Below are 24,828 nucleotides of genomic sequence, written 5' to 3'. Positions count from 1 at the left end.
TTAAATGTACTGTTAGATCTATTACAGTTATTCACCGTATATAGTACGGAAACTTTCTGTAAACCAATTGACAGTTTTTCACCGCAGCATTTTTACAGTCTTTTACTGTTAAAATCACGGTCATTTTTTACAGTGCACACGAACGATTCATGACAGAATATACTAATCAATGTCTTTAAGATATTCCACATCAGCTACATAAATTAAGCAACTAACCGTACAGAAACATCCTGTTGCGCTCTATTTGTTGTCACTTCTTCTTGAATCTCTCCATCATTGTCCGACTCCGGTTTGAACATAAAAGGCTGAACAGTTTCTGACATTTTCAGTGAGTCTTCGTGAGGTAATCAGCGCTGTTAACACGATGTGCTAACATGAGCTCTTGAAACTTAAGCCCTCATGAGCCCTCTTGGTAAGATCAGCAGCTCATTTGCATTTGAAGAGGCACAAAAACTGAGCGTTTTTGCTCACCCTCAAAAAGTGACAGATTTAACATGCTGTAAAAATTATCTGTGGGGTATTTTGAGCTTAAACTTCACATATACACTCTGGGGACAACAGATATTACACGTGATGTCTTTTTTACTGTTTGTGTGTGTTGAATTGATCTTGCTATAGTAATGGGTTCCAAATAAGTGGGACAATGAACTTCTGTTGTCCGCATCCTTGAAAATGAGTGCTAGTTCAGTGTCTCTGTCTCTCTTATCATTGTTTCCATTAGGGCACAATCTCTGTCTCGACTGTCTGTGCACGGTTGTTCTTTAGGTTTCTAGGTTAGTTCAAATCACTGAACACACACTGTGAGTTGTCAGCTGTGTTTATGTGTGTTTCTAATCATTGGAATGCTGGATCGATATTCCCCTCCTTCAGGCGAACCCTTGTCCGTGAAAAAACTAGGTCATGAGTTTGGCATCTCTCCATAAAACTCATCTTGATTCTAATTGAAACCCAAATTAACCCCATTTGAGTACAACACTTTCCTATTTGATAAAAATGTAAATAATAATAATTAAAAAAAAAATTTAATGAATGATTATCTTATAAGAGAATGTTGTGTTCAAGTTGGGCTAATGTAGGTTACAATTCATAAATGTAATTAATTTAAAGGTGCCCTAGATTCAAAATTTGAATTTACCTTGGCATAGTTGAATAACAAGAGTTCAGTACATGGAAAAGACATACATTGAGTTTCAAACTCCATTGCTTTCTCTTTCTTATGTAAATCTCATTTGTTTAAAAGACTTCCGGAAAACACGCGGATCTCAACATAACACCAACTGTTACGTAACAGTCGGGGTGTACGCTCCCAATATTTGCATATGCCAGCCTATGTTCCCAACATTATAAAAGGCATTAGACAAGGGCAGCCAATAACGTCTGGATCTGCACAGGTGAATCAACAGACTAGGTAAGCAAGAACAACAGCGAAAATGGCAGATGGAGCAATAATAACTGACATGATCCATGATATCATGATATTTTTAGTGATATTTGTAAATTGTCTTTCTAAATGTTTCGTTAGCATGTTGCTAATGTACTGTTAAATGAGGTTAAAGTTACCATCGTTTCTTACTGAATTCACGGAGACAAGAGCCGTCGCTATTTTCATTTTTAAACACTTGCAGTCTGTATAATTCATAAACACAACTTCATTCTTTATAAATCTCTCCAACAGTGTAGCATTAGCCGTTAGCCACGGAGCACAGCCTCAAACTCATAGAGAATCAAATATAAACATCAAAATAAATACTTTACTCACATAATTCGAAGCATGCATACAGCATGCATGACGAACATCTTGTAAAGATCCATTTGAGGGTTATATTAGCTGTGTGAACTTTGTAAATGTGCTGTAATATAATCGAGAGCTCGTGTGGCAGGGAGCACGCGAATTAAAGGGGCGGCGCGCTGAAAAAATCAGTGCATAGTTAATGATGCCCCAAAATAGGCAGTTAAAAACATTAATTAAAAAAAATCTATGGGGTATTTTGAGCTGAAACTTCACAGACACATTCAGGGGACACCTTAGACTTATATTACATCTTGTGAAAAAGCATTCTTGGGCACCTTTAATTGATAAATAAAGAAAGAAAAATTCTTGAATGCTGTTTTGACTAAGCCTTGCTATAAAGTTTGAAAAAGCATTTTTAAAAGCCTAAAAACATAGGCTAGAATAAATATATGGTTCATTGATCAGTACTTTACTTTTAAGTACATTAAAAATCAAGTAGGCCTACGTTTGTACTTTTACTCAAGTAAAACGAAAAAAAATTGTAATTTTTTTATAGGTTATCTGTACTTGTGATTTGTGTACTTCGTCTACCACTGTTTGTGTTTAAGAGTATTACGCAAATTTCCTTTGTATCAATTGTACTGGTGTTTTCCTGTTAGTTTTTGTTCCTGTTACTCTCTTGGAATCAGTTACTAACACTAATAAATCAAATAATCTGTTTTTGGAGGACAGTATAATAGAGTCTGTTACCAAACCCCTGTTCACCATCCCCCGTCGATGTTAATTAGCACTCGGGCAGACTAGAGCTCTGCAGAATGCCAGCTAATTTGAAGGGCTGGAGGGCCGTTGTGGTGCACTTTAGCCCTGTAATTTTCCTCAATGTCGCAGTAGGTTTCTAGAACAGCCGCTCTGTACTGTACAGAGGAGAAGGAAGCAGGGATTTCTAAGCTACCCTCTTAGAAATCACTTCATTCAAGGCCATGGTGACATTTGATGCACTTTGTTCAAAGGAATGAACATATAGGTTTTGTTCTGTATAGAGAGGGCTGAATAGAGAATCTATAAATGTTAAAGCTGTCTGTTCATTTATGATATGCATGTCCTGCATTTAAAAACACAAGGCTTTTTCCTTTGCAAAACATTATGCATAATGCAACACGCAGAAGATCATCATCATACTTGCTTTCCGTTATTATGTTCTGACAATTTTATATAATAATTTCTGCGCTGTGAAAAACATGCTTGTAATATCCTGTGGTCAAAATAAAACTGACTCTATTTTGACTTTCTGAGGTTGTCAACAAACATCATATGGGATATGAAAGCATTGAAGCTCCAGTAAATTACCAGCAATTTCATGTGGCCTATTATAGTGGTGAATGTGATTTCACTAAGTTCCTGGATCAACATCTTTGAATGACATTTCAATCAACCAATCAGATTTGAGGGACAAGTTTACAGTTTATGTCAAATTTAAGCTTACAACAAGGGTTAGTGGCTTCTGCAACATACATTCTTATTCACCTATCATTTTCTATTTTTAATTTCCATTTTAGGGGTAAGTTATGGGTATAGGGTTAGTTTTTGGGGTAGGAATAGGGTTAGGACAAAATTTGTGGACAGAAATGTTGTTTCAGGATCAACAAAATATGTTGAACTAGGAACATGTCTTATTTGGCAAAATCGTGGTGACCCTAATAGAAGTGCTTTCTTTAAAATCAATCTTTGCAGCCAATCAATCCATTAATATCTCTCATTTATTTTAAATATAAAACTGGGTAACACTTTAGTTTAGGGTCCAATTCTCACTATTATTACTACACATCAAAATCCCCAGAGTAAAATCAACTCTGCATTTGGTCCCTCAACATTTGGTCCCTCTCTACATAAAATAACACTGAAGCAGAGTTATAAAGTAAATCTGCTTAGTAATAAATGAAGTTGGCAGTGCTGTTTGTGGAGTTGTTTAATCAGATATTGAGAGATTTGATGTCTTTTATGTTCAGTTGATTTCATCTAAGGCAGTGGCTGAAGAAAGTTGTAGTTGTGTTTCTCTTTCCTTCAATGATTCTTGTTAACAGCAGGTGTTCATCACTAATGCTCAATAATCACTTAATTAATCTCTTAATTATCTCACGTTTAACTCTGCATCTGAGTTTTTTAAACTCTATGTAGAGAGGAACCAAATGTTATCTGAGCAGAGTTGATTTAACTTTGGGGATTTTGCTGTGTAGGCATAGCATTATTACATGCATATTACTATGATATTGGCTGTTTATTAGTACTTATGGAGCACATATTAATGCCTTATTCTGCATAACCATATTCTACATCCCTTAATCCTGCCCTAAACCTAACAACTGCCTTACAAACTATTAATAAGCAGTAAATTAGGAGTTTATTGAGGCAAAAGTTTTGGTTAATAGTTAGTTAATAGTAAGAACTGGACCTTACACTAAAGTGTGACCAAAAACGTATTTTGTTCTCAGAAGATTTTGTTTTGACCATTTCATTTTAGTAGATTAAAAACACAGAATTATGGTTTTGAAGACATCAGATGCAGCTCTTTGGAAGTAGATGTGAACTGCGGTAACTTTGAGGTTAACAGTCATTTTTGTAGATGCTTCTATTCATACACCTCAATCAATACTATTTTTTTTTTTTCATTTGTTTGCCTCTGTTCTCCATTCCACTGTCATAATGACAGCCTAATGACTTCAAATGAAGCACAGAATTGCACTGACATTTTTCTAAAGCAAGTGCATGGCCCCTTAAAATCAATCTCTGTCTAAAAGATGTGCATTGTCTAGACTTTATGGCAGTATTGGCAGTATTTTATTTGGGAAGTCCCAAAGGTGAATGAGAACTAATGAAGTGGACTAAATTAGAAATGTATTGAAAGCAAAGTGTCCTTGAGCAGAAGGTCAGTGCTGTCTTCTCAACCATGCTTGGTGACGGCCACTAGTTACCCAGGTCCCAGAGCACCTTATAAGAGTCCCAGAATAACCCCACAAAGCATGAATTCAGCTGTTATGCTTAAAGGTCTGTTATCATTGAGCCTGCTGATATCTATAACTTAGAATTGAGTTGGTATAGATAAGAGAAATGATTTGTAGCTGGTTAAGTCATACAGTATGCTTACTTTGTATGGTGAACCAGACCATTGACTGAGAATGCGAGAATCATATCAATCAGATTCATGAACCAATCATTCAGACCAATTCTGTGAACTGGATCAACTGATTCATTGAAAATATCCATCTCAAAAGAAAGATTCATTCATGATTCTGATATTGCTGCTTTTTTATGTGCTAGGGTAGCGCTTCTTGACATCAATTCATGTGACTTCAGAAGGCTTGGAAATATAGTGCTTGAGTGGTATGGATCATTTTTATGATGCTTTTGTGGTGCTTGTGGTATAAAGATCCAAGTATTCTGCTGCCATGAGGAACTAGATTGAGTCAGGGAGAATTTATGGATGAATCCTTCAGATCGGTTTTGTGAATTGAATCAAATATCTGACTTAAAAGAACAATGTATTTGCAAATCAGACATTCCTGCTTCATGGGATTTTCATAGTACATAAATAATGTGGCTCAGATTTGTGATGCATTCATGATGCTTTTGAATAGCTTGAAATCATCATTCATTGTAATGGTTTGGAAAAGAGCAAACATTTTGGATAAATTATTTCTTTAATCAAGCAAGGCTTTTTCTAAATCTTTTCACTGACGCATTCGGGATTCTCTTTTAGCAAAGAAGATGACATCACTTCCCAAATTTCTTTCAGTAACTTGTGAATGAAAAGCTTTATTTTTCATAATCGACCATTTTATCATTGGGTTTTTCCATGTTCCATTCATTATTTGCTTTGACAAAAATGTGTCATAGTGCTATTTGCCTGTGTGTCACTTGTTTGAATTCTCAATCCATTGATGTTAGAAGAAGCCTTCAGAAGGAAAGGAGACACGGCACGTGTCCCATGGTCCACCTGACATCCGTGTGGAAATAAGCCACCTCTGCACGTGTCATGGTGTCAAAGGTAGTTTTTTATTCTATAACCTCAACAATTTCAGTACATCCAATCCAGGCAGAAAGAATTATTATTTCAACAAAAGATGGAAACCAATATGTTCTGAATGGACAGGGACTGTGCGAGCAGGAAATAGGTCATGAAAAAATAGGAAATGGAAAGTTGCGTGAATCTTAGATTTTTTCTTTAAACATTGATATGCAAATTTATCCTTGATTAAATGTGCAGTTTTCATTCAAATGAAAAATCAGGGAAGAATTGTGAGAGTTGGTTGCTAGTGGCATTACTGGGATGGGTCATTCTAGAGAGCATGGGACTGGACAAAAATCATTTTAATACAGGATCAGTCATCACTATCTTGGGCACATTTTCACAGAATATGCTGTACATTTCAAAAGCAAATTTACTAAAAGTTATTTTTGTCACACTACAGTATAGCAGCCAAAACACATGGACTAAAAGCTAAAACTCCCATTTTGATTTAATGGGTTCTTTAAATGGTGAAGTGATGTTCTTCCCCTCCCATTCAAGAGTTGACTGCTATAGACACATCTATAAATGGGTTTTGAGCCCCAGAGCAAACACGTGGAGTGGCTGTCGTCACATGCACATCATCATGTGCCACGTGCTCATGAACAGAGACGTAAACATGGACAATGGATCCGGAGAATGTGAGTTTTACTCTGTTCTTTAAATTGATTGCAAATGGCAGTGTTTTTCCCCTCTAGTGGTTCTCTACAAAGAAGCTGTTGTGTCAAGTATTCAGAGTATATTACTGAATCTACGCAATATGGAAACAATTGATACTGCAGAGTCAGGGGACAGCATCAAATGTACAAAACCAGCACAAATCAGCAGGAGATGTCTAATTCATCTGACGTAGACTAAGGCAATGCTGCAATAAATCTGTCATTGTTAAAACGTATGTGAAGTCAGCATCAGGTTTTTTTAATCTTCCATAGAAAGCAATGAAATTACCACATTCAAGGTCCAGAGAAGTATTAAAGGCATCGTTAAAATAGTCAGGGGTTCAACCTCGTGTAGGAGACTGACAGGGAAGAGGGAAAATTGTTGAAATAAATTTTTGTTTTGTTTTTGCACACAAAAAGTATTCTCATTGCTTCATAACATTAAGGTTGAGCCACTGTAGTCACGTTGACTATTTTAACATTGTCTTTACTACTTCTGTATAATTTGATTGTGGTAATTTCGGATTTTCAAATTTCATCAAAAATATCTTGTGTTCCGAAGAAGGTCTTACGGGTTTGGAACAACATGAGGGGTGAGTAATTAATGACAGAAATTTCATTTTTGGGTGAACTAACCCTTTCATGATATCCCTTATTATGCTCACCAAGGCTGCATATATAGGGCCCTATGAAATCCATTTTATTTTTTCTCAAATTCGTGTGTATTTAATTTTTTATGGCAATCAAATGAACGCATAACATTTAATTTATCTTTTAATCTTGAAATTAAACTTTTTTTTGTCAAACAATGTGCTGCACAACAGAGCTTTACTGTTAAAATTAAAACATGGAAGAAACACTGAGATTATTGTTTAAAAATATATTTTAATAATTTAAATTCTATTGTACAACAGTAATATGTTTCTGTCAAGTTAAATCGAACTTTTATTTTGACGGTTTGCCTAGAGCTTTGAGTTTCTCTGTGTTTATGACGCTAGTTTTCTCAAACGAAGCGGTTAAATGCTGATGAAGTGACTTTCAGAGCAGCTCTGGAGATTAATTAGTATATATGAATATAGTGAGGCGACAGAGGACGAAAACACCGCGAGCGTCGCACGTGCTTCAGCGTGCGTGCCCCGCGTGCGCCCCGCGCGAGTGTGTGTGAGGCGGTGTGAGGTAAATGAAACTGCGCTTCCACATCATTCAGGAATGCAGGATTCATGTTTAAATAAATGTCTTTTTGCGGTTTAAAATCAGTCACTAGTCTATATCGCGATTTAATTTAAGTGTACTGACCTGCTTTTAATTCATTCATCAAAGATTTGACAAATGCCGTGACATTCCACGTTATATAATAAGTTCCGTTTTTATGAATGGATTCCGCGATTCCGTGATCGCGGAAATTATAGGGCCCTACATATATATTATCAAAATTATAGTAAAAACTGTAATATATATTTTAAAATGTACTTTATTCATATGATTTCAAAGCTGAATTTTCAGCATAATTACTCCAGTCCTCAGTGTCACATGATCCTACAGAAATCATTATAATGTAAACTTACTGAGCACAAACATTTGAACAGTATAGTGCACATTATTATATAATTTCTAATCTATAAATTAGCCTTACAGTTTCTCAAGATACAGGATCTTTACCTGTAGGTTAAGTAGGCTAGTGTCAGCATGAAGAATAGAGCCATTCACTATAGTCAGAGTTGGCACACTATGTCTGTAGCATGTATAAGGCTAGATGGGTATCAGCAGAGCTAATGTCTCTGCCACAGATGGTCACCATTGGCTTCCATCTGTTTACAGCAGTGACTCAGGCAGTGTATGGAGAGTGAAGGGGTGAACGTGTCAAGAGCATTATTCTCATGCCTTAATATGCAGGGTGAAATATATAAGCCACAGTAAAATATATAAATAACTTCTTGCTTACGCAGTGGATGTTTTTAGCTTCCCAGCGAATGCAAAAGTGAGTTGATGAATGAATAAATTGGGCCAGTTCAGCATGTACTCCACTTGTTTAGCCTTATGAGAGAAGCCATCTGTTGTCCAGAACCTCATCAGGAGAGGGTTGTGGAGAGACACGCTGGCTGGGTTCTCCTGGATGGCACCGGCACTAATGAAGCTGGCTGGGTTCTGTTCTCTCTTTATGGATATTGACTTTAATGTGTGGTGCCTATGACTGGCAGCAGCAGTAGTAGCATGTCACATCCTGTCATAAAACCCTGTGTACTCATCATGTTTTGTTTTTGTCCATCAAAGGAAGCAGAACACTTGCACCCAATTTATTCTCAGTGCATTTCTCACCTATTGCCAAATTTTCTTGGTGTTAAGTGTTGATGACAGTTAGTATGTGTTAGTATGTGTATACTAGTATGTGTTAGGATGCATCATTTAGTTCAGAATTAAATGTCTCTCTCTGTCTGTCAGTCAATCTATATATCCATCTATCTATCTACACTGCCCGGCCCCCAAAAAAGTCGCTGTTTGGATTTTAGTAGGCAAATACTTATGATTATATGGATGGATCAATATTACAGTGATTTATTGTGTTTCTAGGATGTTATATGTTTGGCAATGGTTCTTTTAACCATAAAAGATGGAGTGTGTAGCTTTTTATTTCTTAAACAACCATGTAGGAAGACGGATCATGGCTATATTTCAGGATGGCCCTGGATTCCAGGATGTCAAGGTTCAAGAGGCTCAAATTGTGAAAGAATGGTTGGGAGGCAGCATGAAGAATCATTTTCACACATGAGTTGGCATCTTTCATGACCCTAATTTCATTGAAAGTCTTTGGGATGTGCTGGAGGAGACTTTACAGAGTGCTCACCTCTTGCATTGTCAATACAAGATCTAGAGCAAAAATTGATGCACCTCTTCATGGAAATCATCCATCCATCCATTGAACAGCTGTATCATTTTTCATGTTCTCAGTTGAACTTTTGGGAAATCACATGATATTGTGATTGTTAGGTGTTTCCTCTCAGTACCTGCTGAGTATCAGAGCTCTAACTCTGTCACACAGAATCCCATGCACCGTCCTGTGCCCTTGGAGGTCTATCTGGGCGTGAGTGTGGATAAAACTTGATTTGAAAAGAAAAGGCCTCATCTCTTCAACTTCAAACTGCATAAACTGAAATTGCGAATTGAAAATACGGCCAATGAAAACACATCAACTTCGCAAAAACTCCCATATATTGCAAAAAACGCTCACATGAGTTTTTCCAGGCAATTCAAAAAAGTAATATTTCACAAAACTGCTGTTTCCGCATTTACAGGTCAACTGCCACGGTATGACACAGTATATTTGGACAGAAGAGACAGAGTTCTTTATTAAACTCATAAAAGACAAAAGAGTTACTGGATTACTGTATACTGGATTCTAAACAACAAAGAAATGCCTCAATTTATCAAGACCTTGAAGCAGATAGGAGGAAAAAACACCCAGAAACACCTTATATGTGGCCGCTCCCAAGTATAAGGGGCTTTCCTTGCCATTAAAAGTGCCCTAGAATCAAAAATTGAATTTACCTTGGCATAGTTGAATAACAAGAGTTCAGTACATGGAAAAGACATACATTGAGTTTCAAACTCCATTGTTTCCTCCTTCTTAGATAAATCTCATTTGTTTAAAAGACCTCCGGAAAACAGGCGAATCTCAACATAACACCAACTGTTACGTAACAGTCGGGATCATTAATATGTATGACCCCAATATTTGCATATGCCAGCCCATGTTCAAGGCATTAGACAAGGGCAGCCAGTATTAACGTCTGGATCTGTGCACAGCTGAATCATCAGACTAGGTAAGCAAGCAAGAACAATAGCGAAAAATGGCAGATGGAGGGATAGTAACTGACATGATCCATGATATCGTGATATTTTTAGTGATACTTGTAAATTGTCTTTCTAAATGTTTCGTTAGCATGTTGCTAATGTACTGTTAAATGTGGTTAAAGTTAACATCGTTTATTACTGTATTCACAGAGACAAGAGCCGTCGCTGTTTTCATTTTTAAACACTTGCAGTCTGTATAATTCATAAACACAACTTCATTCTTTGTAAATCTCTCCAACAGTGTAGCATTAGCCCGTTAGCCACAGAACATATAGCCTCAAACTCATTCAGAATCAAATGTAAACATCCAAATAAATACTATACTCACAGGAATCGATGAATGCATGAATGACGAACATCTTGTAAAGATCCATTTGAGGGTTACATTAGCTGTGTGAACTTTGTTTATGCACTGTATAACTGCACTTATAGTCAAGAGCTCAGGAGGGCAGGGAGCGAGAGATTTAAAGGGGCCGCGCAGCCTGAATTGGTGCATCGTTAATGATGCCCCAAAATAGGCAGTTAAAAAAATTAATTAAAAAAAATCTATGGGGTATTTTGAGCTGAAACTTCGCAGACACATTCAGGGGACACCTTAGACTTATATTACATCTTTTGAAAAGACGTTCTACGGCACCTTTAATGCTTGTATAACACGAATACGTCTCCTTTGATTTAAAAAAAAAAACAGGCTAGTGCAGTGGCTGTGATATACCTAAACCTACTAACACATCCGTTGCTAGGATTTTTTTAATGACTTATCGTGAGAGGGAAAAAAAAATTACATTTTAGTCTCATAACATCAGTTAATGGAAACGCAGCCATTTCACAATAGTTTTTTATTGACATTTGGAAAATATCGCAAACGTTTTGCAAAATCTGTACTGGAAACCCAAGGTTTCAGGATTATATGAAATGTTTAATGCATATAATCTTATGGAGTTCATTAGGTTTGGCCATTTAAAACTAGTTCCTACATGCAGTCTTGAGTAATTGATGTCAAGTCCTGTTCAGTGTGAATTACCGAATTTATGTCTTTTTTTCTTATACTTAAATTGTTTCATAGATTTCTATTAACATTTCTGATGGTATTTTTTTCACTTTGCACTTTCCGTGGTTTTGTAATGGTCTATTTGTATTCATCCTGGTGCAGCTGGCAACATTAGAACTTATTTAAAATGCATTAGGCCTGTTGCCTGCATCGATGTTTCCATAGACAGTTGATTGGTCTGCAGAGGTCAGATCGATATATTCTCAGGAACAGTCAAAGACTCACTGAACTGTATGAGTGTATGCGAGTTTTTGTCTGCACTGAACTTTGGCTTCTTTAGAAGTTTCCTAGCTGTAATTACATGATGTTCTTATTCATGCTCCATTTAGATGAAACTCATCAGGACAAACAAGTGAGCTTGAGACTGAATGACATAAAAACAGCAACTAAATTATACAGTGAGAAGTTTAAATTTTAATAAAACTGAAGCAAAATGAATTAATTAATATGTTAATATTTAAAATGTGAAATAATATTTTCATAATACTTTATATTAGAGACAGGCTATGAATACATCAAATCATTATGCATACAATATTGACTAATTATACTTTTTTTTTTGCATATTCAGCCTCAAGGTCAGAGGTCATAATAGAGCTGCATTCCCTAACACTCTCTAAGCTTTATGCACTTATAGATGTGTGATTGTGACATTTTATACTTCAACTTTTCTTGCTCATTATTCTTAGAATTCCAAAACTGCACAGTACAGAATAGAATTATGTGAAACATTGATGTGCCAAATTTTGGATTATGCCTGATATAGGGTTTAGCTAACAAAACTGGTTTAATTGACAACGTGAGGGCAAGATACTTAATATTCATTAGTACAGGCATATAGTGGCATCAAAACCTACCTCCTAAAACTTGTTCCATGTCTTTTCCATTTATATGAAGTGTGTGAAGCCTCAATAAGAGCCTTTATGCAATAAGCTCTATAATATTCCATAACTCAAAACAGCCTCTTGAACTATCCAGTGAGACAATGCTATTTATAGGTTATCCGGGCACAATAACCCCGTTATCGTTCAGCTATGCAGTAGTGTGATGAAAGTCTTAAGCCTGTCTGGCTCCAGGTTTGGTTTGGCCCAATGCCATAGCTATGTTTCCATCCACCAAATTTAATGTGAATTTGGGGATATTGCATAAAAAACGCAGTATGGAATTGCCAAAATGTGCTCAATTGAGGCTGATAATTTTTTATCCGTGATTGGATATGTGATTGGATAATTGGACTAACCGATTTCATTGCACAGAACCTGAAATTTTGGTTTGGATATTTTGAAATGCCTAAGCCGGTTTCTGACATCACATGTTTGTGTTCCCCAATGCCAGCCATCGGCTTCTGAACACAAGATACTTAACAGCATTTACTGCGTTTTGTCTGCCCGCTCTGAGACGCAAGTCAGTTATGATGTAGAGAAAAAAGCCTTGGGCAAGCCCCCAATTGCAGCAACTTCCATTTTTATTACAGAAATTTTGCGCTCATTTCCCAGGAAGTGAATATTTTGTTCTCTTGAACACATGGGATGGAATCGGTGCTTTATTCGCAAACGTTTTATGCAATATTCCAGTTTTGCTCATTAGTTAAATTTGCAACTTTGGTTGGAAACATAGCTACTGGTTTTACATTATATTAAGTTCATGCGCTAGCATGCATAATACTCAAATAAGTGCTTTTGTTTTGTTTGTGATTACAGTTTCTCCTCAATAAATATTATTTTTTGATTTAAGAACATAGTTCTTGTAAGTTCTGGAATCAATTGTGGTTAATTAACCTATATAGACAAGTTTCTGTTAATCATTTGTTTAAGTTTCCAACACAATTTTTGAATATTGTGTTGGGCAGTGGGGGGCCGTCAAGTCAAAAAGTTTGAGAACCACTGGTATAAATGATGTTGATACAGTTGTATTACACACAGATATTTCAAAAATAGATAAAAATGTCATGATATTCTTCAGACATTCATGCAAGTTTAGAATTACATGATGAGAGAGGGTATGTGTATCGATTAGAATTGGCTAAAAATGACTAAAAAGCACTGTAATATGCATGCCAGGCCAGTAGTTGGCGATGTCACTTTGTACAGAAATACTACACACCTATAAACTGAACATGTAATGCGCGTAATGTCACTGTTATCACAAATTCACGTTTTTGTTTTTTTGTTTGCATTTTCAGGCCCCCAAAATGCCAATGTCGTTGGCCAAAACCCTTAACAAGTTTTTATTTTTAGCTGAAAATGGTTTCGTGAAAACGGTGTTGTGGTTGTGTAAACAGCCTCTTAATAATGACAAACCAGTAGTCCAATAGGCCCGAGAGCTGAGTAGTACCTGAAGTTTTATGGTAATTGAAATGATTTATCAGTAAACTGTACTAGATATTCTTACTCATGTTTTATTAATTCTCCAATACTCTGGCTTTCTGCGGCATACATCTCTCTCTGATCAGAGAAGCAGGAAATTGCTGCTCAAACAGATCAGATCCATCAGGCAGATTTGCTAGACTATTGAACTGCAGGATCCCAGAAATCAGTTTAATCAGACTGTGAATTTGGGGATATTGCATAAAAAACGCAGTATGGAATTGCCAAAATGTGCTCAATTGAGGCTGATAATTTTTTATCCGTGATTGGATATGTGATTGGATAATTGGACTAACCGATTTCATTGCACAGAACCTGAAATTTTGGTTTGGATATTTTGAAATGCCTAAGCCGGTTTCTGACATCACATGTTTGTGTTCCCCAATGCCAGCCATCGGCTTCTGAACACAAGATACTTAACAGCATTTACTGCGTTTTGTCTGCCCGCTCTGAGACGCAAGTCAGTTATGATGTAGAGAAAAAAGCCTTGGGCAAGCCCCCAATTGCAGCAACTTCCATTTTTATTACAGAAATTTTGCGCTCATTTCCCAGGAAGTGAATATTTTGTTCTCTTGAACACATGGGATGGAATCGGTGCTTTATTCGCAAACGTTTTATGCAATATTCCAGTTTTGCTCATTAGTTAAATTTGCAACTTTGGTTGGAAACATAGCTACTGGTTTTACATTATATTAAGTTCATGCGCTAGCATGCATAATACTCAAATAAGTGCTTTTGTTTTGTTTGTGATTACAGTTTCTCCTCAATAAATATTATTTTTTGATTTAAGAACATAGTTCTTGTAAGTTCTGGAATCAATTGTGGTTAATTAACCTATATAGACAAGTTTCTGTTAATCATTTGTTTAAGTTTCCAACACAATTTTTGAATATTGTGTTGGGCAGTGGGGGGCCGTCAAGTCAAAAAGTTTGAGAACCACTGGTATAAATGATGTTGATACAGTTGTATTACACACAGATATTTCAAAAATAGATAAAAATGTCATGATATTCTTCAGACATTCATGCAAGTTTAGAATTACATGATGAGAGAGGGTATGTGTATCGATTAGAATTGGCTAAAAATGACTAAAAAGCACTGTAATATGCATGCCAGGCCAGTAGTTGGCGATGTCACTTTGTACAGAAATACTACACACCTATAAACTGAACATGTAATGCGCGTAATGTCACTGTTATCACAAATTCACGTTTTTGTTTTTTTGTTTGCATTTTCAGGCCCCCAAAATGCCAATGTCGTTGGCCAAAACCCTTAACAAGTTTTTATTTTTAGCTGAAAATGGTTTCGTGAAAACGGTGTTGTGGTTGTGTAAACAGCCTCTTAATAATGACAAACCAGTAGTCCAATAGGCCCGAGAGCTGAGTAGTACCTGAAGTTTTATGGTAATTGAAATGATTTATCAGTAAACTGTACTAGATATTCTTACTCATGTTTTATTAATTCTCCAATACTCTGGCTTTCTGCGGCATACATCTCTCTCTGATCAGAGAAGCAGGAAATTGCTGCTCAAACAGATCAGATCCATCAGGCAGATTTGCTAGACTATTGAACTGCAGGATCCCAGAAATCAGTTTAATCAGACTGTTCTATTCCACAGCCTGAAACCTTGATAGACCTTATTGAACAAAATGTTAAATATCTCTGAAGTTCAGAAATGCAGTGTCATTCCAATTTAATCGCTGAACAGAATATTCTCTGATAACTGGTGTCACGGGAAATCTTTTTGTGTGTGTCTGGTGTAGATAATTTCAGCATGTCCTACTGGAGTCTTATCAAAAGGAATCAAATTTTCTTGATATTTTGATATTAAAGTTCTTGATGTACTATTAGAACAGTATTCAGAGTCAAAAAAAGACAGTCCATTTAAACAAGCCTCAAAAACGGAACCTGTCTGACTGCAACTATAATGACCGAACTTGTAGAAAATGGTTTAAGTATTAAGTATTTAGCTGTACTGGGTTTGATTCACTAAAAAGAACTGAATCATAAGAGTCATTTGTTCTGTAATCGGACAACACTGGTCACAATGTCTGTTTTGCATTGAATGTGCATTAACTATGTTGCCGTGTCATTTAATAAGTATTGCAGCGAATGTTTCAATGTCCGAATGTCATTAACTTCAGGTATATAAAAAATCTATTACCAGCTATGACCCCTTTAAGGTAAGAAAAAAAAGTATATTTGTGGGTTAGTGTTAAATATGACCTTTTCTCTGAGAAAGGTCCAACTCTTTGATCTCACAATGCTTTAGAATTACGAACAATATTATTGTGGATCATCCTGACAAAGTGTGCATCATGTCTTTCAGGTGTGTGCGGAAGACCTCCTCTTACTTGCACCAACTGAAGGTTTCATACTTAGAAATATACTTGAAAAAACAAAGGCAGAAGAAAAAGTAGGCCAAGGAAATGCCTTTATTCTGAGAATTGTGGAGCTGACAATTCTGAGATGTCGACATATCTTTGTGTTTTATGTGAATGGGCATAAAGGAAGACCTTCGGAGTTGAAGAACATCTTAAATTCTTTAACCTAATGGCTCTGTATCCTCAGACAAATGCAAACCTTCCAGAAAGAGATACTAACAAGAATTCTAAGTGATTTTTTTTAGCTATTCAGAAATATACTACAAAAATAAAGAAAACAACTGTTGTAAAAAGAACAGCAAATGCAGAGAAGTGTCAGCTATCACTAAGCTGTGTTTCCATTACACTTAAAATTGTGCAAATTGAAATTGAAATTGAAAAATTTGAAAATTGTGCAAATTGAAAATACGCCCACTAAAACACGTATGTGGCGATCAGGGCGGGCGAGAGCCGTGAGGGAATGGCGCGAGGCCGGTGGCGTAAGAGTTAATGAGCTTCACCTGGGAGGCGCACCGGCCTTGAGTCTCTCATGGAGGAGCTCCGGAAGCATAAAAGGAGGAGCAACGACAGTGAAGGACGAGAGAGGACCAGGCCTGGACTTTATTTTATGTTTTACTATGGTTGTGTGGCCCTCGCGGACGTCTGCCAGCATTACTTACGTTTTGTTTATTTTGAATTAAAGTTATGTTGAATGTTCGCCGGTTCCCGCCTCCTTCTTCCTTATTTAAGAACTGTATTACACTCATTAACTCTCGCGCCACCGGCCTCGCGCCGTTCCCTCATGGCTCTCGCCCGCCCTGGTCGCCACATACCCCCATCGCCCCTTGCAGGCTGGGGGGGTACTCCCGCGACTGCACTTACTCCCCCCCGGGGGCCTGTCTCGGCGGCCGCAGCACCTGGGGGTAAGGACAGACGAGACGAGAGAAAGGAGACGGAAGCAAGGGGAGTGACAGTACGAGAGAGGGGAGAAAGGAAAAAGAAAGAAAAAAAATTCTGGGTCCGGTTCCCAGACACACTGCCGCTCGGTCCTCAGCCAGCCGAGAGGCTCTTCCTCGCGGTGCCATGCGATGGCACTGGACGCTCGGTGGACGGCCCGATCCTCGACCGCCTCCTGGCGGCCGGCGATGGCTCCTCCGGTTGAGGGCAGCCGGCAGCAAGTCCGCCGTCCCCTGCTCCTCCCCTTCATGGCGGACGGTAGCAAGCTCCGTCCCACGGCAGATGACGGCACTCCTCCGCTCCCTCCAGGACGGCAGCCACCCCACCTCGTCCCAGGAGCACGGCATCCGGGTCTCCGTCTCATCTTTCACAAGGCTCCAGTACCACCACCTCAGGCAGCGCGGGAGTGAAGACTCCGCAGCACCGCGATCCCCCCTCAGCAGCGAGGGCTCTTCGACAGCATGTCCCTCCTTCCTCCCGGGTTTCGGCACCAATGTAATACAGTTTGTATGTACGGGAAGAAGGAGGCGGGAACCGGTGAACATTAAAACAATAATCTTTAATAAAATAAACAAAGAACAAAACGAAAGTAATGCCGGCAGACCCTCACGGACGTCTGCCGGCCACACAAACATAATAAAACATAAAATAAGGTCCAGGCCTGGTCCTCTCTCGTCCTTCACTGTCGTCGCTCCTCCTTTTATGCTTCCGGAGCTCCTCCGTGAGAGACTCAAGGCCGGTGCGCCTCCCAGGTGAAGCTCATTAACTCTCACGCCACCGGCCTCGTGCCGTTCTGTCACGGCTCTCGCCCGCCCTGGTCGCCACAACGTAATTTTCGCAAAATCTCCCATATATCGCAAAAATGTTTTTACACTCGCATGAGGTGGTTTTTCAGGCAATTCGAAAAAGGAATATTTAGCAAAACAGCAAAGGAAATAGTTTTTCCGCATTTACAGGTCACCTGCCTTACGTAAAAGTCGATCATTCTTTAAAGATGCCGCGGTATGTTTTAACAGAAGATGAGACAGAGTTCTTTATTAAACTGGTGAGAGACAAAAGAATTAGAGGAATACTGGCTGCGATATATTTAAACATAGCCTACTAAAATCCGTCGGCATGATTTTTGGAATGACTTATCGCGAGAGGGAAAAAAACGTAGATGCTGAAACACAGTGATACAAAAGGCATAAACATTTAATATTTCATCTTTGATCTTATCAAGAAACCTCAACGATGGATTTATTGATGGATCTATGCCGTGTTGTGTGTCTCTGAGCTGTGTGTTATCTTCTGTGTCATACGTGTCCCTGTGGGTGTGTTGAAGCTGAGCTGCGGTGTGTGCTGCATTCGGTTGCGGTGCGGCTTAGGAGAGCAGCATGAGAAGATACCGAAGCTCACCAGGAGACGTGACGGTCATGCTGATCTGGTCTCCGGCATGGTGACATATCCCTACCTACCTCCCACACAGACAGCCCTTTCCCAGAGGCCTCTCTCCACGCTGCCATTTAATATATCCGTGCCTCCCTGAAGCTCTTCAGACGAGGTGGAAATTTATCACAGCCTCGGATATTTCTGAATCTGTCAGTTGTTTCTGCCTCTACTCCCCCTCAATCTAAAATCCCATAGTGCCTTATATACATTGAGTTACACTGAACAATAAGTTGTTGTGACACTCTTTGGAAAGAGTTTTGCTTTTTTGAAGCTCGAATTAAGTATTTTTTTATAAGCACTGCATAACTGAGCATTGTATTGACTTTGAGAGTGTGCTGGTGTGAACAAATCACAGGTACAATACATGTGCACAGCACCGTAGGAGGGAATTTTAATGAGCTTTGGTGCTACTCTGACTGACAGGTTATCTACATGAGTACATCAGGATGTGCACTAATACCACTGTAATCTCCGCTCTACCTCTTCACAATGTAAAACAGAAACATCACAGCGTATAAATCCAGAAAAGGCAGGTTTTCTTTGACAGTAGATGGAAAATGGTGCGTCTGCTAGAATCAGGTAGACCGTTTCATGGCCTGTCAAACGCTGTCTCTCACTTCATCTCACTCTCTTTTGCTCTTTCCTGACAGTGGGATTTCGCCCAAGGCTCAATTCACCAATCATGCAAAGTGGTCTAATCTCCAGACCAACTGGATTAACCAGATAAAAGGGATCAGGAGGTCTAAATTTAATCATTTTGGAGAAGAAAAACATCAATGGTACACACAAGTTGAATTGTGACTCTGTTCACACGACGAAATCCGATTTGCACTGTCTGCACTGTCATTTTGTGTGTGATGACTCCTTGTTTCTGTCAGCGATGAAGTATTTTACGCATTCATGCACATGCTGTGTCCAAAACCACTGACTCATTCATACGCTATTCACTGCATAGAGAATATCACGTAGTACGCCATATATTTGGACACAGCTCCAGACTATTTTACACATTTTTATGATGTTACATATTTTAAACAACCTTGAATTTTGGAAAAAATAAAATTATATTGTTATTGTGTCATGAAATCAAATCTGACCATTCAGACTACAAAAAGCTATTGGATACACTAAAAAATAGTATTTTTGCTGCTGATCTGAGCAAAGCCTGTGCATGTGATTTTGAAGGGTTTAGGAGGGTTGGCCTTCTACTCATCAAAACAGTGACAGATCATATTTTAAACCAAAATCATAGAGGTAAATCATAGAACAGCATTTATTTGAAATAGAAGTCATTTAAACAATTTAAAGATTGCTGTCACTTTTGAACAATTTAAAGATTTAGATTTAGATGAGATTTATACAACATCTGAAAGCTGAATAAATAAGTTTTCCATTGATGTATGGTTTGTTAGGATAGGACAATATTTGGCCGAGACACAACTATTTGAATATCTGGAATCTGAGGGTGCAAAAAAAAAAAAAAAAAATCTAAATATTGAGAAAATCTTATTTAAAGTTGTCCAAATGAAGTCCTTTGATATATTTATGGTAGTAAATTTACAAAATATTTTCATGGAACATGATCTTTACTTTGTATCCTAATGATTTTTTGATTGGCTATTTTCAAATATACCTGTGCGACTTATGACTGGTTTTGTGGTCTAGGGTCACATATTCTGTATACATAAATATATATATATATATATATATATATATATATATATATATACATAAAAATATATATACATAAATATTATCATGATACATACTTAATCGCTTCTAACATAGTTTGTAAATATATGAAATTTGTGTGTGTATATATATCGATTTGACAGCACTTATATACATATATATACAGTGGGTACGGAAAGTATTCAGACTCCCTTAAATGTTTCACTCTTTGTTATATTGCAGCCATTTGCTAAAATCATTTAAGTTAATTTTTTTTCCTCATTAATGTACACACAGCACAGAAAAACACAGAATTGTTGACATTTTTGCAGATTTATTAAAAAAGAAAAACTGAAATATCACATGGTCCTAAGTATTCAGACCCTTTGCTCAGTATTTAGTAGAAGCACCCTTTTGATCTAATACAGCCATGAGTCTTTTTGGGAAATATGCAACAAGTTTTTCACACCTGGATTTGGGGATCCTCTGCCATTTCTCCTTGCAGATCCTCTCCAGTTCTGTCAGGTTGGATGGTAAATGTTGGTGCCATTTTTAGGTCTCTCCAGAGATGCTCAATTGGGTTTAAGTCAGGACTCTGGCTGGGCCATTCAAGAACAGTCACGGAGTTGTTGTGAAGCCACTCCTTCGTTATTTTAGCTATGTACTTAGGGTCATTGTCTTGTTGGAAGGTAAACCTTCGGCCCAGTCTGAGGTCCTGAGTGCTCTGGAGAAGGTTTTCGAGGATATCCCTGTACTTGGCCGCATTCATCTTTCCCTCGATTGCAACCAGTCGTCCTGTCCCTGCAGCTGAAAAACACCCCCACAGCATGATGCTGCCACCACCATGCTTCACTGTTGGGACTGTATTGGACAGGTGATGAGCAGTGCCTGGTTTTCTCCACACATACCGCTTAGAATTAAGGTCAAAAAGTTCTATCTTGGTCTCATCAGACCAGAGAATCTTATTTCTCACCATCTTGGAGTCCTTCAGGTGTTTTTTCATGTGTCTTGCACTGAGGAGAGGCTTCCGTCGGGCCACTCTGCCATAAAGCCCCGACTGGTGGAGGGCTGCAGTGATGGTTGACTTTCTACAACTTTCTCCCATCTCCCGAGCTCTCCCGATCTCTGGAGCTCAGCCACAGTGATCTTTGGGTTCTTCTTTACCTCTCTCACCAAGGCTCTTCTCCCCCTATAGCTCAGTTTGGCCGGACGGCCAGCTCTAGGAAGGGCTCTGGTCGTCCCAAATGTCTTCCATTAAAGGATTATGGAGGCCACTGTGCTCTTGGGAACCTTAAGTGCAGCAGAAATTTTGGCCAGATCTGTGCCTTGCCACAAATCTGTCTCTGAGCTCTTCAGGCAGTTCCTTTGACCTCATGATTCTCATTTGCTCTGACATGCACTGTGAGCTGTAAGGTCTTATATAGACAGGTGTGGGGCTTTCCTAATCAAGTCCAAATCAGTATAATCAAACACAGCTGGACTCAAATGAAGGTGTAGAACCATCTCAAGGATGATCAGAAGAAATGGACAGCACCTGAGTTAAATATATGAGTGTCACAGCAAAGGGTCTGAATACTTAGGACCATGTGATATTTCAGTTTTTCTATTTTAATAAATCTGCAAAAATGTCAACAATTCTGTGTTTTTCTGTCAATATGGGGTGCTGTGTGTACATTAATGAGGAAAAAAATGAACGTAAATGATTTTAGCAAATGGCTGCAATATAACAAAGAGTGAAAAATTTAAGGGGGTCTGAATACTTTCCGTACCATCTGTATATATATATATATATATATATATATACACACACACACACATACAACTTTTATGTTAGATGCGATTAATTACAATTAATTGATTTGACAACACTAATAATAAATATATAATAAATAATAAAAAAAACCTCAAAATTAAAAAGTGAATATCTTACTTTAATGAACAATTCTGGGGGGAAATGTGCTTAATTGTCATGAAAATATCATGAAAATGTCATGAAAAAAAAAAACATCTTAAAAGTAGTTTTAAGATGTCAAATGTGACTTGGATATGTTTTTGTGAGATTCTCCCATCTTTACTCTGTTTCTCTAGATGAAGCTGTAAACCTCCCATTGTACTTCACAGAGAATATGCCGTGCGTGTGGTCAGGTGAGAATGATAAAATCGCAGCTCTGCATTGAAATGTCATTAGAGCGATTTACAGCGCTGTAGCTTGACTGATGCGCTTCTATAAATAGGGTGATAGAGATGCTCTTCCCTGTCACCTTATAAACTCAGAGCTTAGAGCTGATAAATCCAACTTGCTGGGAAGAAAATACTTAGGATTGAAACTGGACTGATGGTCTATTTATACTATATACAGTATGGCATACACAGATAACCAAAACACTGGTAGTTATACTGAAACAGATTAATCAGTGGTGTGTTGGTTGTTTGTCCTCAGTTTGCCCTGTTGTGAACTTTTGTCCTTCATTCACACTCACTTTCCCTTCTGTTTAAGCCTCTGAGATCACGTTAACTCTTGTAAGGTGCTCAGAAGACACACTGTGTAAACAATACTGTCATTGGCCAAAAGACGTGAAGAACAAAGTCATAAACTCTCCAGAGGAGTGTCATGTCATTGATGTCAGCACAGTTTACAACAACTACCTGCCATCTTCTCAAGTCAAAGTTAGTTACCTTGCTGGCCTACATAGCAGCAAACAGTCAAATAAGTATCCAGTTTGATATCAGTGATGGTCACAAAACTAGAGAAGTTCTATGTTATTGTTAACCTTTTCATTTTCTTAACCCTCTAAGTGCTGCTCACATGGTCAAAAATGACTTTTTTTTACTTCAATGAAATGAATGTACTATATTTTAGTTTGATAATGTGTTTTATTTAATATTTTGTACTTAATATTATTTTAAAAAATGTAAATGTGAAACTAAAAAAGTTATAGAAATTTATTATTATGAAATCTGAGCTTGATATCTGAAAAAATGAGCTTTTAGTAAGTTTATGTTAGGGCGCAGTACCAAACGTTTCTCACTAGATGAAATTCACTTTCTATTCATTTCCAAACAGTACAAGTTTGACTTTTTTTTTCAGGTCCATTTAAGCTTTTTGAATCATGTTCATGATTGTTTTTGCCAAAACCTTTACCTAGTTTCACACCATACCAATAAAATAAAAAATTTGAGAGAGAATAAAAAGTAATTTTTCAGTCAGCATCAGAGGATTAAAGTACTATAATTTCTTATCTTTGCAGATAATGAACTTTATTTTAGAATGAGAATCAGGATTTTAAATGAGGTACATATATATATATGTGTGTGTGTGTGTGAGAGTGAGTGTGCATGTGTATACAAAGACATTTCTGAACTAAACCCTTTGAACATTTGCTAGTATACATAAAGATCAACACATGAAGATGTGCTACACAAGTTTATTGAATAGCGGAAGACATTTTCCCTCACTGTCTCACCTCTGAATATGAAGCCTTTCAGTCTCGGACAGAATGGGTTGTCTCATTGCTTTTGATAAGAGGCAATCAAGAGAAGAGTGAGAATAGCAGACAAACAAGAGGAACCACTTGAAGAAGGCTTTCTCTGAATATGGGCTGCCGCTGTTACAGTGGTGCATTTCAAGTGGCATTTCAAAAAAAAAAAAAAAAAAGATTCAGAGGCTGGAGGCATGCTGTTTCTCACACTCTGAGAGCAGCAGCAGGCATTACTCTGTTTGAATTATACAAAGAAAGTGTTGAGTCATGCATCATGTGAACTCGGCTTGTTTCTTCTGAAAGCTGAGTAATCTCCCCATTTCTCAGTGACAAAAACTTATAAACCCTTTTGAAATTTAAGAATATTTTTAAAAATTTATTTATTTACAGATTGTTTAATGTAATCTGTGTCACGGTTTAACATGATTTTTTTAGATGAAATTTTAAACTCAGTGCCTCAGGTCTGACACATCTTACCAGCTCTGCACATGTTCAGAACTGGGTGATTTCATCATCCAAAAGCCTGAAGGTCATTCTGATCATGTTTTCACACTTTCAAATGTGAGTACGCTTAGGCGTAGTTTTTGAATATTCTGAATTCCTGAAAAAGATGAGTGGGCCAAATAATCAGTACATCCTGTTGTAGATGTTCGAACCAACCGCTTTTTCTTGATTGTGAAAATGTAGCTTATTGAAGGACATTAATGATAACATGGTTTTATGCACTATATACAGTATTATATTGGGCTATATACAGTACAGTCCAAAAGTTTGGAACCACTAAGATTTTTAATGTTTTTAAAAGAAGTTTCGTCTGCTCACCAAGGCTACATTTATTTAATTAAAAATACAGTAAAAAACAGTAATATTGTGAAATATTATTACAATTTAAAATAACTGTTTTCTATTTGAATATATTTCACAAAGTAATTTATTCCTGTGATGGCAAAGCTGAATTTTCAGCATCATTACTCCAGTCTTCAGTGTCACATGATCCTTCAGAAATCATTCTAATATGCTGATCTACTGCTCAAGAAACATTTAATGTGTACAATTGTACAAAATATTTGTGTACAATATTTTTTTTCAGGATTATTTGATGAATAGAAAGTTCAAAAGAACAGTGTTTATCTGAAATCTAATCTTTTGTAACATTATAAATGTCTTTACTGCCACTTTTGATTGATTTAATGCATCCTTGCTGAAT

The sequence above is a fragment of the Megalobrama amblycephala genome, linkage group LG21 (assembly GCF_018812025.1).
Source record: "Megalobrama amblycephala isolate DHTTF-2021 linkage group LG21, ASM1881202v1, whole genome shotgun sequence".
Classification (NCBI taxonomy): Eukaryota; Metazoa; Chordata; class Actinopteri; order Cypriniformes; family Xenocyprididae; genus Megalobrama; species Megalobrama amblycephala.
This window is presented reverse-complemented; position numbering follows the sequence as displayed.